Genomic DNA, 16,681 nt, shown 5'->3' with positions numbered 1-16,681 from the left:
ACTCTTTGCGCACACCATACTGCCTCTCTCACCTCACCCCACTTCTTTTCCTTTTTCTCATGATCACAAATCACGAATTCACTTCCATAAGTGCATCCAATGCCACCTATGTCCAGGTTCAGAGTTCAGAGAGGCACCCACAAGAGGGCCTTGCTCAGAGTTGGCATAGAGACCTGCTTTTTTCCCCAGCATCATGCCCAAAGAAGGACACAGCCAAAGGCAGCCCTCAGCCATTTGGAGAAGCTGTCTCTACAGACAACAATCATGGGCTGTGACACTGGAACTCTGATGATCTTGAAGGGCCTGTGTCCTTGGCCCTTATGGAAGGTTTGGGTGTCTACTAACTCAAATAGGATCCACCTTTGCTCCCAGTTACCCCTTTCTACTCCCTAAGGAAATATATTTGGTGTGGGCTGAGTGAGGCAACAAAATTGTACAAAGTATAGAAATGACTATCATTTTGTTTGTATTTTTCTGAGTTAAGTTTATGAGGTATTTTGAGATGTTTGCAAAGTGTATGAGAATTAGATCTTGACCCAGTAGTTGGAAGAAATTCCTAGTTTAGGAGTATAATGTCCAATTGTTTCTAATACTTGGGACACAAAAATCAAATGTTGGCCCACTTGCCCCTCCCCTGGCCTCAGCTACTGCTGACTGCTGTTAGGAAGATCCACTTTCCACCCACTTCTTGCATCTGTCTCCTAACTGATTCTCACGATGGAAAATGCCAGCAGGTCCCAGAGGCTCCCTTTGAACAAAGGAGAGCTGGGGGGCTCCTGGGATCTCTGACTACCTAGTCTAGGCTCAGAGCAGCTGTTTCCTTGGCACCCACTTAGAGCATAAAGCAGAACAAGCTCATCTCCAAAGGAACACAATGTCCAGTGACCTCTCTACAGACATCTGGTTGGCTTTGGGGTGACCTCTGCTCCAGCCTCTAGAGAGGAACCCTGTGAACGGGGGCAGCATCGCTGGCCCTGCTCAGTTCAGCCTCAGCCTCTGTGGGACCTGAGGCACCCCCATCACCTCCACCACCTCTTAGCAACTGCAGGTGGAGTGAGCCTGAGTGCCCTGTGAGGCTTCTGGAGAGGGGCACTGGTTCAGGTCATCAGGCATGCAAATTGATTCAAAGGAAACCTGTGTTTATTTAACCCTGGGGGCATGGGCCCTGCTTCTAGAGCAGCTCTGACAGGAACTATCTGCCCAACCACACTTCCTTTGCCCTTAGGTCCAGAAGCAGCAGGTCCTCTGGACACTCCAAGATGTGCTTCCTGGCCCTGCTCTTCTGCCTCCTGGTGACATGATTTCAGGGTGAGTGCATTTCCCACTGCAGATCATGAGCAGAGACTTTAGCCCTGAACCCAGCAATAATGGGCTCAAACATTCTTTGGAAATTACAGTGTGACATAAGGAGGTGATTTGCCGTTACTCTCTGTTAGGAAAATGAGGCATAGAGTCCAGGGCTTACCATGAGGCAGAGGGGCCCACAGCCCTAAATTTGTCCCGTCTCCCTTAGGACCACAGAGACTCTGTCCCTCCTCCCATCCCATGTCTACCTCTCTTGAGAGGCTCATTGGGGTCCTGGTCAGGCTGTGAAGAATGAACCTGCCCATTGGCCCCTCAGGGTAGGGTTGCACCATGCTGTGTGCCCTTTCATAGTTGCCCTGGTGCTGAGGACTCCTCCCCAGCCATTTTTATGTGGACTCTTGCACACAGGAAAGGTGGGAAGGTCTAGGGGTACTAATATCTGTCATGCTTAAGCATGGCATGGGGCTTTTAAGGGCAGTTTCTTCCAGTCCTTTGGGAGTAGCAATGCATTACACTGCCTGAACAGGTTGTTCTAGCGGGATGGAGGGGGCAGATCATCCTGACTCAGTCTCCAGAGACTCTGACAGCATCCAGAGGTGAGTCTGTTGGCAGCATATGGAATTGACTTTTTCTCCATCACCTGTAGAAGCAGCACAGATATAGGCAGCTCCATGGCCTGGTACCAACAGAAACTCCAGGAGGCTCCCAGGCTGCCCAGCTTTGGGGACTCTCCCTGGGCTGCTGGAATCCCTCCCAGATTCCATGGAAGTGGCTCTCTGGCTTTTACTTCTCCCTTGCCATCCAGATTGAAAGCTGAAGATGTCAGGGTGTTTTACTGCCAGCAGCACTTCAGCCAGCCTCTCATTCTTTCTGGATGGAAGACTCTGCCCTGCTGCAAAGACACCTGCTTCATGCAGGAACTATAACCTGAGAGTGTGAAGGGTCCACATTGTAGATGTCCATGTTCTCAGAGTCTGTGATTTCTGATTTGTTGATGCAGGGGCAAATGGAAGAGTTATTTCCTCACATTATACCAGATCTACAGAGGAGAAGAGGCAAAGGGGGAGTGAAGCCAAGTTATTTTTCTAGACAGTGTTTTACCTGGCTTAATTTATTATTTTTTCCATTTTCTTGCAGTGTATCAGAGTACCACAAAACTTAAAGGAGTGAAACAATTTATTATTTGTCATGACCTGCCACCTGCCCTGGGCTCCCTCATGCAGCTACAGTCAGCTGGGTCAGTGGGGTGGACAGTTCTTGTTAGCCTCACCCACCTGCCTGTCAGTCAGTGTTGGCTGTGGCTGGGAGCCTGGGTTCTCCTCTTACTGACATGGGAGGGTGGTGGGAGCACTGCAGCTCAGCTTCAGGTATTAAAGGTGAATTTTTATATTAATAATAAAACTGCTTCTTGCTACCAACATATACTAGCAATTCCAAAAAATATCAGAGATAAAATACTTCTTTTTCTAGATATGGCCATTTTCACTGCCCACCCTTCACTAACCACGTGTTATACTACTGACAGCTTTACCCATATCCAGTAGTCAGTGCTGGCTGTTGCCTGGCACCTGGGTCTCCTTGGTGACATATGACCTCTCCTCCCCAATAGACTAGATCAGTTTTACATTCCAAGAGGGAAGTTGGAAGCTGCAAGCCTTCTTAAGGCCTGGGCTCTTGGGCACAGCATTGCATTCAGCAAATTCTAGTGGCCAAAGCAAAGCCAGAGCCCAGCCTAAATCCAAGTCATGGGGAAATAGACCCTACTCTTCATGACAGAATCATGTGGTGATGTTTTTCTAATCCACCATAAATGTCTTGAATTATAAACTTAACAAAACAACAAAGATCAGGATGCGTGCAATATACATGAATATGTGTCATGGATTGAGCTAAGTCTTTATGTAAGGAGTGTGCTTACAATTCTGCCAGGATGACATATGATCACAGAAGGCAGTGAGGGGTGTGAAAACAGAGGGAGTCTGCAGGGCTATCTGGATGGAGCACCCTGTGAGAGGCTATGGAACTGCTGCTGGAGAGTGGAGTGGTCCCCATGCGACTCCCTGAGCCCATGGTTTCATCTCTTAACACCATTTTGTAAGTTCATTGATCTTTCTGGAGGTAATTAGTGTAATTAAGATAGCATTTTTAATAGCTAGGAATAACAGTACAAGTGTGTTATTTTATCTCATTGCTTAGAAAATGACAAAGAAATGAGAAAAATAACATGAAGGTAAAAGAGAAAACCCTAAACTGAGACCTTTGGATGAGAGGTTGAGAATCCCAGTAGTGGAGTACATGGGGCATCTCCTTTCAGATGATGAGAACACTCAGGAAAAGGAAATGTGAAATGGAGCAAAATCTTGGTTACTGATATGATTTGGCTCTGTGTCCCCACCTAAAGCTCACCTTGAATTGTCATAATCCCCACTTGTCAAGGGTGGGACCAGGTGGAGATAATAGAATAATGGGGGTGGTTTCCCCCCTGCTGGTCTCATGGTAGTAAGTTCTCATGAGATCTGATGGTTTTATAAGGGTTTTTCCCCTTACTCACCTCTCATTCTCTCTCCTGCCGCCCTGTGAAGAGGTACCTTCTGCCAGGATTGTAAGTTTCCTAAGGCCTCTGCAGCTATGCAGAACTGTGAGCCAGTAAAACCTCTTTTCTTTATAAATTATAAACAAAAACAAAACAAAACAAAACAAAAAACAAGCAAGAGGACTGAGATATTGCATGCTCAACACATTGCACAGAACACCTTGTAAAAAACAGAGGTGGAGCCAATGAGTCCAGACCTCAGATGTATCCCATATCTCACCCACCCCTCCCTCAGCTTCAGTCCCACTGCCCCACCCCGGTGCAGCCTTCATCATATTCCTCTGGACTACAGCCAGGTTCTCCTCACAGATCACACAGTTTCTCCCCTCACCCACTTGCAGTCTACTCTCACGCCAGCAGCCAAAGTGACAAATCAGTCTTCTCCTGGGCCAAAATCTTGCACAAGATTCCCCATCCCACAGAGTAAATGCCCAAGTTCTTCCATTGCCCACAAGGTCCACCTGCCCTGCACCCTCCCTGCTACCTCTCCAACCCCATTTATGACTTTATCCTCTGACTCACTGGGCTGAAACTTCCCTGGTTTCTTGGCTCTGCCCCTAACAAGCCTCACACAGTCCTTCTCTTGAAACTCTACTCTCATTCATCTCTCATCGGTGATGCTTTTCCTCCAGAGTCATATTGGGCTCATTCTCTCACTGTAAAAGTTGGCCCAGGGCCTCCCTCCTCAATGATTTCTCTGAAGGCGTTCAAAGGACACCCTGCTCTATGCTTCCGTTGGAAGCACTTTTCACATTCTGACTTTACTATGTATTTATTTCTGTATGATTTTACACTCGATAGGCTGACTCTCTGTAGTAGAATTTAAGTTTCATGGGGTCAGGGGCCATTGTCTATTATTTGCATTGCTGTATCCCAGTGTAATGGGAGTAACTGGCAAACGGTAGGTGCTCAGTGGGGGGCACTCTTCCCAGAATTTTGAATATCTAGAAGTCTAGGAGAGTTGCAAAAAGTGGATTAAACTGCTTGCTTTATGGACAATGTTTCCTGTCTCCCCTCACTCCTTTTTCATACTCAATCTTCAGGAACTAAGGAAAAATCACAATTCTTAGAGCTTCACTCTCATACTTTGTCTCAAGTTATAATTTAGGTAGTGTTTCCCAAAAGCATATAATAATATAACATTACTATACTCAATTGATTATATTATCTATATGACACGACATATAATAATATCTACATTAGTTGTAATTATAGTAAATTTATTGACTATTTAAAAGACAAAATTTGTCAGATTATATCAGGAGTGAGATAATAAATATTTTGATTTGTTAGCCCAGAAGCAAAACTGAATACATTATGTAGGTATTTAGATACGAGAGAAAACAAATTTCTGCAATTTTTATTAATGAATTCAAATAGATTGTAACCCAAAGAGCTTCTCAGCCTGTTTGGGGGTATGTAACTCACTACCACATGTTCACAATTCTGAAGAACACAAGGAAACCCCAGATTAGATTCTTAGGTCAAGAGTGTGAACAAAGGTTTCCAAAACTGTTAAAGAGAGAAGGGACTGAGTCTGATCGATGGATGTGTTGCGCAGAATGGAATGGCATGGAGAATGGAGGATCTCCCAAGGAATGGTTCCTGGTCTGCTGAACAGCACCATCATCTGTCTGCCAGGAATGGAATCACACACACTGAAGGGTTTGAACCCAGGGCCCGTTCATCTATGCAGCTGTGATTGTCCTCACACCCACAGTGCTGGGCCTAATTGACTGTTGTCCATTACTGTTATTCCAAAGAATGGGGTGGATTCAGGGTTCGTAGGAAAAATGGCTAAGCTGCAAAGGAGAGGTGTGTCTGAAAGATGAATTTCTGATCAATGACTTTCAGCCAGGTACAATCATGCACCAAGGGAGATGACTAGGCATGTTGGGGAAGAAAGATAAATGGAACCACAGGCTTCTATTTTGTTCTCAATAGCAACAGTACCTAACGCCTGGCCCATGGATCAGAATAAGTCTTCACAGCAGGAGATGAGCAACAGGTGAGCCAGCAAAGCTTCATCTGTATTTACAGCACTCCCCATTGCTCGCATTATCACCTGACTTCCACCTCTCGTCAGATCAGCAGTGGCATTCGATTCTCATAGGAGCACAAGCCTTCTTGCTAACTGGGTATGCAAGTGATCTAGGTCATGGACTCTCATGAGACTCTAATGCATGATGATTTTTCACTGTCTCCCATCACTTTCAGATGGCACCATCTAGTTGCAGGAAAGCAAGCTCAGGGATCCCACTGAATCTGCATTATGGTGAGCTGTGTAACTATTCATTATATATTACAATGCAATAATAATAGAAATAAAGTGCATAATAGGGCCAGGCGTGGTTGCTCACCCCTGTAATCCCAGCACTCTGGGAGGCCGAGGCGGGTGGATCATGAGGTCAGGAGATCGAGACCATCCTGGCTAACATGGTGAAACCCCCGTCTCTACCAAAAATACAAAAAATTAGCCGGGTGTGGTGGCAGGTGCCTGTAGTCTCAGCTACTCGGGAGGCTGAGGCAGGAGAATGGCGTGAACCCAGAAGGCGGAGCTTGCAGTTAGCCGAGATCGCGCCACTGCACTCCAGCCTGGGTGACAGAGCCAGACTCCGTCTCAAAAAAAAATAATTAAAAAAAAAAGTTAAAGAGGCCAAAAAACATCATTTAAAACACGATATAAATTTTCATCAGACATAAAAGATACAAAAATATTTTCATTTAATAAACATCTTTGCATGTCACACATTTAATGGGAAACAAAATGTTAACAGCCTAGTAATACAATTTTATTATCTTTTAGATTTTTTTTGTCAGCACTTACTCTTTCTGTTTTGTTTTGCATTTGAGATGGAGTCACTCTGTCGCTCATACTGGAGTGCAGTGGCACGATCTTGGCTCACTGAAACCTCTGCCTCCTGGGTTCAAGTGATTCTCCCACCTCAGGCTCCCGAGTAGCTGAGACTATAGGCATGCACCACCACACCCAGCTAATTTTTGTATTTTTAGTAGAGACAGGATTTCACCATATTGGCCAGGCTGGTCTTGAACTCCTGACCTCAAGTGATCCACCAGCACTGGCCTCCCAAAGTGCTGAGAATACAGGCATGAGCCACTGCAGTCAGCCAGCACATATTCTTGTTATGCTTTTAAAACTAATTATTGATTTAGATTTTACTCATTAGTAGATTCTAGTGCAGAAGCTACAGAGCCCCAGTCCCCAGCCTTTTTGGCACCAGGCACCAGTTTTGTGAAAGATAATTTTTCTACAGATGGGGGTTTGGGGGATGGTTTCAGGATGATGATTCAAGCGTATTACATCTATCGTGCACTTTATTTCTATTATTACTACATTGTAATACATAATGAAATAATTACACAACTCGTCATAATGTAGAATGAATGGGAGTCCTGAGCTTGTTTTTCTGTAACTTGATGGTCCCATCATGAAGAGATAGGAGACAATGACATATCATCAGGCATTAGAGTCTCATAAGGAGCATGTGACCTAGATCCCTTGAACGTGCAGTTCACAGTAGGGTTTTCACTCCTGTAAGAATCTAATGCCTTTGCTGATCTGACGGGAGGCAGAGCTCAGGTGATAATGTGAGCAACAGGGAGCGGCTGGAAATACAGATGAAGCTTCACTCGCTTGCCTGCCACTCACCTCCTGCTGTGCAGCCTGGTTCCAAACAGGTCGTGGACCTGTCCGTGGCCTGGGGGTTGGGGACTCCTGCTATAGAGGATTCAGATTTAAATTCAGAAGTTAGAATGAAAAAGAATTATATTCTTTATCTAAATGATTTCACAGTTAACTAAGAGAAAGTCAGGATAAGCTGAAAAGTTTATCAGTGTTAACAAGAATGAAAAATATGTACAATATGCAATTACTATTAAATATAATTTGCCCATAGTTGCACACTGAATTCATTATCATGGCAGTTAAGTATCAGAGCTTCTGGTTTCTCACTCTTCATTCATGTATTCAGCAACCATGTGCTAAGGTACTAGGACAAGCAGTAGAATTACAAGATAAAGATGATACGGTCCACCCCTCAACAACTGTATGCTATAATCTGAAAAAACAAACAGGCAATTCCCATACAGAGTCATACATACAATGACAGGCATAAGACAGCACTTACTGGAAGACTTAGAAGGGATACGAGCCCCAGGTTTGTGTCAATATTGTAGGCTTTTTGGTAGAGGCAATTCATAGGTTGATATCTGAAGGGGAAGGAAAACACATGTAGGATAGAGGGAAGAAGTAAATGCAAAGGGCTGGAGGTGAAGACGATCACTGTGGAGCTCCATGTAGTCTAGTTTGGCTGGATGCTAGAACAAAGGTGCAGAGTATGGTAAGTGGCGAAAGATAAGGCTGAATAACTTGACAAGAACCACACTGATGTGAGAGTTTTGATTCCAGGCTAAGGAATTTTCAACTTTTCCCGGGGCAAAAGTAAACCAATGATGAAGTCAATGACTAGAGATTTAAAATGTCACTGGTCAAGTGACTGCTTGTGACCTGTAATTGCTTAACTAATTTTTATCACATGAGTGTGGGGGCTGTTAGCCTTAAATCACTGCCGTAACCTTGAGAAGTTGATGATGCCTTTGTTTTCTGAGAACAGTTTCAGTGTGCAGGCTGACAGTTCTATAGGGGTGGCAGAAGAAAAGTGTAGGGCCAGAAAAAAAGAGATACACAGACTTCTTGCGATTTTTTTAAAGCTATGGAACATGATGAATTAACAAGGCATAAGTATACTCTTCACTATCAATGTTTATGTTTTCACATCTTTCACTAGATGTGTGTAAGAAAAAATATTTAACGTAGCATTTATTAACCAAGCAATTGAGAGGAATACCGTTCACTACTTAGAGTTTATTTCAGAAATCAATGATTTGAATTTAATTCATAAATTTTGGCAACATACCTTCATCTAGCTCTTGAACACCTGCAGCATCTGAAATAAATCAAATATTACTTATAATGTTTCAGTCAAACAAGAGACATTATCATGTAAACCCACTGTAAGTCAAGGAGTACTGTAGATTGATTATCCCTAATCTAAAAATCTGAAATCCAAAATGCTCTACAATCTGAAACTTTTTGAGCACGGACATGACACCATAACTGCAACGTTCCACACCTGACCTCATGTGACAAGCTCTGGTGAAAACAGTAAAAACTTTGTTACCTGCAAAAAAATTACTGTAAAACATTGTAGAGAATTACCTTCAGGCTATGTGCATAAGGTATATATGAAACATAAATGAATTTCATGTTTAGACTCAGGTACCATCCCCAAGATATTTCATTAGGTATATACAAATATGCCAAAATCTGAAAAAAAATCTACTTTTGGTCCCAAGCATTTTGGACAAGGGATATTTAACCCGTCCTACTGGAAAAATAAAATTCCTTTTCAGTATGACAGAAATTAAGAGATCAGCTTACCAAACTTGAACGCTGCAGGATTTTCTCAAGCCTCTCAATTTGGTCATCCTGTTTTTTAATAGTTTTTCTCATCATGGCATTTTCTACTTCAAGCCTAAAATGTGCATTTTGAAATAATTACTCTCACACATAATTTTTTTAAAATCATGTAAATTCTAAACAAACTTCTGAAGGTATAATTACACAAATTCTTAGCAATCGCAAAAGTAGATGATTGGCCTACTGTGACATTTTTCTACCTGTGTTTTGTTGATAATATGCAAAATTTAGGAATAATGGAGAAAAATGATGTATTTCAATATAGCTCACAAATGAAACTTTTTTGGCTTCACAAAGACATACTTATTATCATAACTGATACAATTTTCAAACTACAGTGCTCTTTTGCTTTATAAATACTCAAGTTATTTTGTGTGCTGCTTCAAATTTTACTTTTGTACGTCGCCTTCCATCTCCTTAGTACATCTTATAGTAGCTGTAAAAGTTGATCCTGTATTTCTTGAAACTAAAACAAAGAATTAAAAAAAATTACATTTGAAATGACCTAAACGTCCATCAGTAGATGAATGAATCAACAAAATATATATAAAATATTTTAGGCTATCACAATCTTTTCTATTTAAAAAAGGTCATAATCTAGGAGAAATCATCCCATTACCTGTTTTTTGTAATTAATTTTAGTGGGACACTGCTACACCCCTTCAATCTGCATATTGTTCATGGCTACTTTTGTACTATAACTGCAGGGCTGAGTTATTGCAACAAGGATCTTATGGCTCACAAAGCCTCAAATAATACTATCTGGCCCTTTACAGAAAGTTCACAGACCCCTGCTCTAGGACTAAAACACAACATTCTTCTTGCTTTTGAATTACATTTTATCAGTTAAATACTCAAACTTACAAACGGTAAAATGTGGAAAGATAAAGGATTACCTCATGCTAAGCATTTATATTTTGAATTCCAAACACTACCACATCAACTATAATTTTATTTTTTGTATGTATGCATTTAGTTTTATTATAGCAAAGCAACTTGCACATTTTTAAATATTTAAAACTAAGTGTCATCTTTCCTTTCTAGGGAAACAACAAGAAAATTTAAAAACAAGAAGGAATAAAATTAAAATTGACAAAGTCAGTTTCAAATAAGATCCTACAGGATCTTATTGACTCGCCCATTGAATAGCAGGACTCAAGTCATCATTAGGAGAGAAGTAATTTAAAAGCATCATCTTAAACTGCAAAGATGTCCATTAAACATGCCAAAGGAGAAGCCTTGTTGTCTAAATGCCCACTTAACCAACCCAAACATCTCAAACCCATCCTTTGCTGAACTTCTATACCCCCCTTTTTAGTTTAGCTTTTTCTATAAATAAGAGAAAATAGATACATGTTGGCAAATGCTAACTGTCCATATTCATATAGAGACAGTATGCTCTCTCAGCCCAATACAAAGAGAGTAAGGATTTTCATCTAAATAAAAATTTATTCAGTAAAATGGCCTTTCTGAACAAGTTAACCTGAAATCTATGAAATAAGTATACACAGGTTCTTTATACACTCAGAAAAGTAGAGACTAAAAATAAGATAATTTTCTGAAACATTCCATTAGACATTATCCTCTGAATTAATCTGGCTTGCCTCACCATGCCAATAGAGAAATCATTAAAAATAGACTGTTTAACAGGAAAAAAAACTCTCTCAACTTCTGTGAGAAATGATGCATAATTCTCAACTTTCCTAAGGTTAAATATTTAAGAAAAAAATACATTTATAAAAAATGGCAGAGTGAAAGCCAGAGATTAAGATATAGGTGTGTTATAATAAAATTTTAATAAATTAATAATAAGGAAAATACAAAAGAAAGCCATCCACTATAAAATTTTAATAAAATTAATTATAATAAAAATACAAGAGAAAGCCATCCACTAAAATTAGTACCCCAAAACACTTTATATTGGTTAACTAGCTACAGATTAACAGTTGTTGGTGTGCAAATTTTCATACATACTTGACTTCTCATCTGGTCTAATTTCTTCCTTGAATCCTGCATCTCATTTTCTAAATAGATGCAGTGACGCGATGAAGCATCCAGCAAAGCTTTTGTTGCTGATTATTTGTTTAAGACATCATCTCGTTTTTGTTGAAGCTGTCTCACAGCTACCTGATAAGATGTTATTTTTGTTACTGATTTTACAAATCACCTTATTATTAAACCATTAATAATATTTAACTCTGAAGTATACACTTTGAAAAATACCACCACACAGACCGATTCACCTTCTTTTCCTCATGTGTACACATTCCTGTGTATTACTGAATCCCGCTAAGGATACAGAAGGTGTTATCTTCCTGCCAAACTGGTATTGTTATTCACACAACATATTCAGCCCACTAGTCATCCCTCCCCTGATGAATCTGCAATGCTTAAAAACCTTCTGAAGTCTCAAAAAGAAATGAGTACGCGGGTGAGACTGATGGTAGTAAATTATACATTGTGGAATGATTTCCCTCTTTTCTTTTATTAGAAACTCAAATCAACCTCAGAGTTCCTCACATTAAATCATCTGCTTAAATCCTTCCAATAGATGTCTATCTCAGAAGAAAAGTAAAATTCCAGTGGCCTTAGATGCTCTAAGTAACCTGCCCTCCACCTCCCGCCCTGACTCAGCTGCTGTATCTCTCCTCCCTACTCACTCCATTCCTACTCTACATGAATCCTGCCACTCCTCGTTAGTCTGAAATCCTCCTTAGTCTGAAAATGGGGATCCAGTGTCAAACTAATAAATCACAGATAGCTATGCCTCTCTTTGTCCTGGACAAAGTTATATCCAAATGATAGTAATTGAGCCTTGAAATAAAAAGTATGAGCAAATTTTTTATTTAAAAACTGAAAGTAAATTATAAATGCCAGTGGGAAGATTAAATCAAACATGATTTGGCTAAAATTTACTGCATTTTCCACATATTATAATAGAAGTAAAATTAGATGCCTTTAAAGAATAGAATGATCATATCTGTACATAATTTGAGATTGAAATAGTTTCAGATTTAAGTCAAATTGACATGAAGAAAAACAAAATTTTACCAACTAAGACATATTTAAAGCTACTGAAGAAAAGTAATTATGAAATAGGGAATACACTTCAGTTCATCTAGGAAATCTGAAATTAACTGTCAAAGTACCCCACTTAATTGAATCAATTTCAAAATACCATTTTAGGTATGAGCATTTCCATATATCTGATTTATCATGGTCTTAAAATGTTGCAACATAAATACATTAAAATTATTATTTCCACAGTATAAGACTACATTATTAATATTAGTCTATATTAACATCTTGTAACTTAAAATTTTATAAGTGACACATTGACTTTAATCAGAGGAAAGCATCTCTCAGTTCTAACTTTGACTTGCTGGAAACAAGGAATGTTTCTAAGCTGATATAGCAGATATATTTATCATATGTATCCTTTTTTATATTCAACTAGATCCAACATTCAGCTGTAACCAAATATTACTTAAAATTTTACTTCAGGAAGTTCGAAAAATACTTATTTTTCTTGATACTTTCTTCTCTTTCTGCTTTCTCTTTTTCATATTGGCGTTCTTTTTCTTTCAAATGATTCAATTCATTGACCAACCTTTTATTGTCTTCTTCTAGTAAAACACATCGCTTTCTGCACTCAGCTTGAAGGTTTTGTACTCTAGCATCACATCTGGCTTGAATATTAAGTATTGCTTTTTCTTGATTGTCAGCTTGGTTGCGAGCATCATCCAGTTGCTGTTGAAGCAACATATTTTGTTTTTTTAGTTGACAAAATCTTTCCTGCTTTTCTATGCATTTTTCCATTGTATTGTATTCACTTTGGTACATTTTTTCAATGTCCTTCATTTGACTCTGTTTTTGCTTTAGCTCACTTTGCACGTGTTCAAAAACCAAAGCCTTTTCTTTCAGAGCCTCTCTTGTGTAATGGAGCTCAGTTTCGAGGACTCTGGACTTACTCTCAGCTTTAGAAAGTTGCTGAGAAAGAATCAGAACACAAGAATTCAAATTTTCCTGTAAATGACACCATTTATCTACTGTGTCCTGGAAAGCAAGCTCTTGGTCTCTTTCTGATGAGTGACTTTGATCATGATCACATAGCAGCATTCAGTCTACAACAGTATGATTGCATTTCTGTTTCCAGTCTTTGCCTGCTCTGTCTTTCCTTCTCCAGCTTGGAACGGAGCGTTGTGTTTTCATCCGTCAGAACAGCAAGCTGTCCACTATAACAGGCTATCGTTTTTGCTAATGTTTCCCCGTTCCGTTTTAGAGCCTTTTGAAGGTCTTCATGTTTTCTTTTCATAACTTCAAAGTCTTTTAAGTATTTCTTTTCCAGGTTTTGGTTTTTTATTGTGTCTATTTCCAGCCTGAGCCTGGCAATTTCATCTTGCATCAAGCGGTTTTCATGCAGCAGGTCTTCTTCTTTTTCATCAGTTTCAGAAATCTAAGTAAAACCAAGAAAACTTATAACTAGTATCCAATAGGATAACATTGTGATTGCTACTGAAATTAAATAATAACCTGCACATTTATACAATGAGAGGTTGCCATAACTAGATATCTAACTGGGAAAAAAGAAGTTGAGTCAAAACCTCAAACCTCATACAGCATAAATTCCCCAAAGTTCAAAAGTTTATTTGAAGACAGTGAATCCATGAAAGCAAAAAAGAAACCACTAGATAATTTTTTTTAATTTCAGGATTAAAAAAGGCTTTTACTGAATTACAACAAATTGCAAGGCATAAAGAATTAATAACTATGACCACATTAAAAAATTGGGTTTACACTCTAACATCTAAACTATACCTCTCCCTACAGTGAGAGCCTTAGCTTGGCAGATATTTGGACAGATGAATCATATTTTTCAAATTCTTTAAGTTCCCTTTTTCTGAAATATTGTATAGATATTCTACTTTTCTAATATTGTTATGGTCAGTTTTAAGAATGACATTTATTGATAAATGATAAGTCTAGGCATTGTACTAAGCACTTTTACATGCACAAATCAATGAACTCATTTAGTTATAATTCTATAGCAAAAGGTTAAAAATATAAGCAAGCTGCAGGATTTTTCCCAGCTTTTCTGACTCTATTCCTAGTGCTCTTCCACCAAATCAGTAACTTCTGTGAGGTAGATATATACATACAAAAATAATCTTCTATTTCAAGACACCAAAAGTCAAGAAAGTTAAATTTATAAAGCTCTTCTTAGAAAATCATGAGATTATTTGCTATTGTGATAACTTTTATTTCTTTTCCATAACATTTGAAATGTAATTAACATGAAATAGGGGAAAATATGCTGAACTATGTCACTAGGAACAAAATACTTACAATATCATTAAGTATATATTATAGAATAGCATTGTTTTCAAAAGGCCTTTGAACTAAAATAAAATATTTCAAGATTTATTATAAATAAAATTGTAGCTATAAATGCCATGATTCATTTTTAAGATGAAATAAAATTTGGGGATTGTTTAGGCCTAAATAATATACATTAAAGAGATATTATAAGTAATATTAATAAGAGTTGAAATATGAAGTTTTACCAAACATTAATTTACCTGATTTGAATTATTTCCTCCTGTCTTCAATTCCACCTCCGCTGATTTGAGAGCCAGTTTAATTTGTTTTGTCACATCAGCTTCTATCCTATATTGATCTTCTGTTATTCTTAACTTTTCCCTAACTTTTTGGTACAACTCTTCAACATTTCTTCTTTTCTTTTTTTTCTTGCTGTATGGCAAATCTGTAAACATACTTATCTTAGAATTTATCTTATCAGTGAGGACTAAGATGTAATTTTTTATCTTGCCCAAATTCCTACCTAAGGGGTCCAGGGAGTCATGCCCTACAAACCATGGATTCTCATCAGATGGGTTTTATTTGACCCTGTGACTTGCTTTTCAATCTGACTCTGGCATAACATTATGAGACAAGGAAGAAAATATTTAATTCAAAATATATTTCCTTGCCATGCCTTGAAATTGCCCTGCAAAGTCTCTTGTGGGAAAATCTACATTCTATAGAGAACCCCCTTTCCCCTTTGTTTTCCTTCCTTTCTATGTAGATCCAGGGGATAATCAGCTAAGAGCCAGGCACCCTTTTGGGTCCAATAAGAAACATTTTACAACCTGCTGTCTCTGAAGTCTGCTGAGAGATTCCTCTGCACAATAAAACTTGATGCCCACAATCATTTATCTTAACCTGAACATTTATTTCCATTAATCCCAGGTCTTCAAATAAATTCAACCAATTGTCAACCAGAAAATGTTTAAATTTACCTATAGCCTGGAAGCCCCAGCTTTGAGTTGGCCTGCCTTTCTGAACAAAACCAATGTATTTCTTAAATGTATTTGATTGATGTCTCATGCCTCTCTAAAATGAATAAAACCAAGCTGCGCCCCGACCACCTTGGGCACTTGTTCTCAGGACCTCCTGAGGGCTGTGTCGGGGGCCGCGGTCACTCATATTTGGCTCAGAATAAATCTCTTCAAATATCTTACAGAGTTTGACTCTCTTTGTTGATATTAGAAAATAAAACATTCACACATTGGTTTATTATCCTAATAAAGTTTCTATGTTCTTAAATACTATTTTTCTTTCTAGTTCTCATGTTTTTAATTTCTCACCTCAATCTCATCCAAAGGACATGTATAAGTTGAAATGTATTGATAAAAGAACATCCTGCATAAGTTTCTGTTACTAGCAACTCTAGCAAATATTATGAAAAAGGATGTTGAAAATTATTCAGTAAAGTTACAAGATAAAAATTATCTTTTCTTCACACAGTAATTACTCCTCAATTACGATGAATCATTTAGAGTTAATTAACATAAAGTTACTTTTTATAAACAAGCTGATACATTCATTAGAAATACATTTTCATCTTCATGAAACATTCATTGCAAGTATCCCTAAACATAATTTACATTGTAAGACAGCATTTTTGATGTCTTTATGAAACATATATCAGCAGATTACTGTAATCTAAGACGAGGTTAAGAATGTAATACGTTACCCTACACTTTTTAAGATTGTTTTTTGGTAACACTTTCAGTCTATCCTGTTGATTAGTATGTATTTTATAACCAATTTTAAAATTGGTTTTGGAACAACACAAGATCTAATCTTTAATTAAACAATAAAGAATAATACATGTCTTCAGCATAAAACTGAATTAATTTTATCTACATAGCAGAGAGAGAGATGTTGAATAAGCTAATCAGTAATCACTTTCCATTTGACTTTTTATTCCCTGCATATTA

At 38.6% G+C, this 16,681-nt stretch overlaps 2 long non-coding RNA genes and 1 pseudogene across 3 annotated transcripts; 1 reads left to right on the top strand and 2 right to left on the bottom strand.

Annotated features, from left to right (window-relative positions):
* The first annotated feature begins 902 nt into the window (after positions 1 to 902).
* Positions 903 to 6,177, top strand: LOC129057526 (uncharacterized). Of its 2 annotated transcripts, none has more exons than XR_008522103.2 (5): positions 903 to 1,048; positions 1,226 to 1,308; positions 3,235 to 3,399; positions 5,843 to 5,906; positions 6,116 to 6,177. It is a non-coding gene; the product is annotated as an uncharacterized LOC129057526 (long non-coding RNA). The 2 variants fall into 2 exon arrangements; XR_008522102.2 differs by having other exon boundaries at positions 937 to 1,048; positions 5,753 to 5,906.
* Positions 990 to 4,725, bottom strand: LOC129057525 (uncharacterized). Its single transcript, XR_008522101.1, has 3 exons — positions 4,234 to 4,725; positions 3,857 to 3,965; positions 990 to 2,344 (listed from the first exon to the last, which is right to left on the bottom strand). It is a non-coding gene; the product is annotated as an uncharacterized LOC129057525 (long non-coding RNA).
* Positions 6,178 to 8,835: 2,658 nt separating the features above from the next.
* LOC129057524 (ankyrin repeat domain-containing protein 36B-like) overlaps positions 8,836 to 16,681 on the bottom strand; it is a 41,236-nt pseudogene continuing 33,390 nt past the window's right edge.

The sequence above is a fragment of the Pongo abelii genome, chromosome 12, assembly GCF_028885655.2.
Source record: "Pongo abelii isolate AG06213 chromosome 12, NHGRI_mPonAbe1-v2.0_pri, whole genome shotgun sequence".
NCBI classification, from domain to species: domain Eukaryota; kingdom Metazoa; phylum Chordata; class Mammalia; order Primates; family Hominidae; genus Pongo; species Pongo abelii.
The sequence above is the reverse complement of the archived record's forward strand: the minus strand, read 5'-3'. Positions and strand labels throughout refer to the sequence as shown.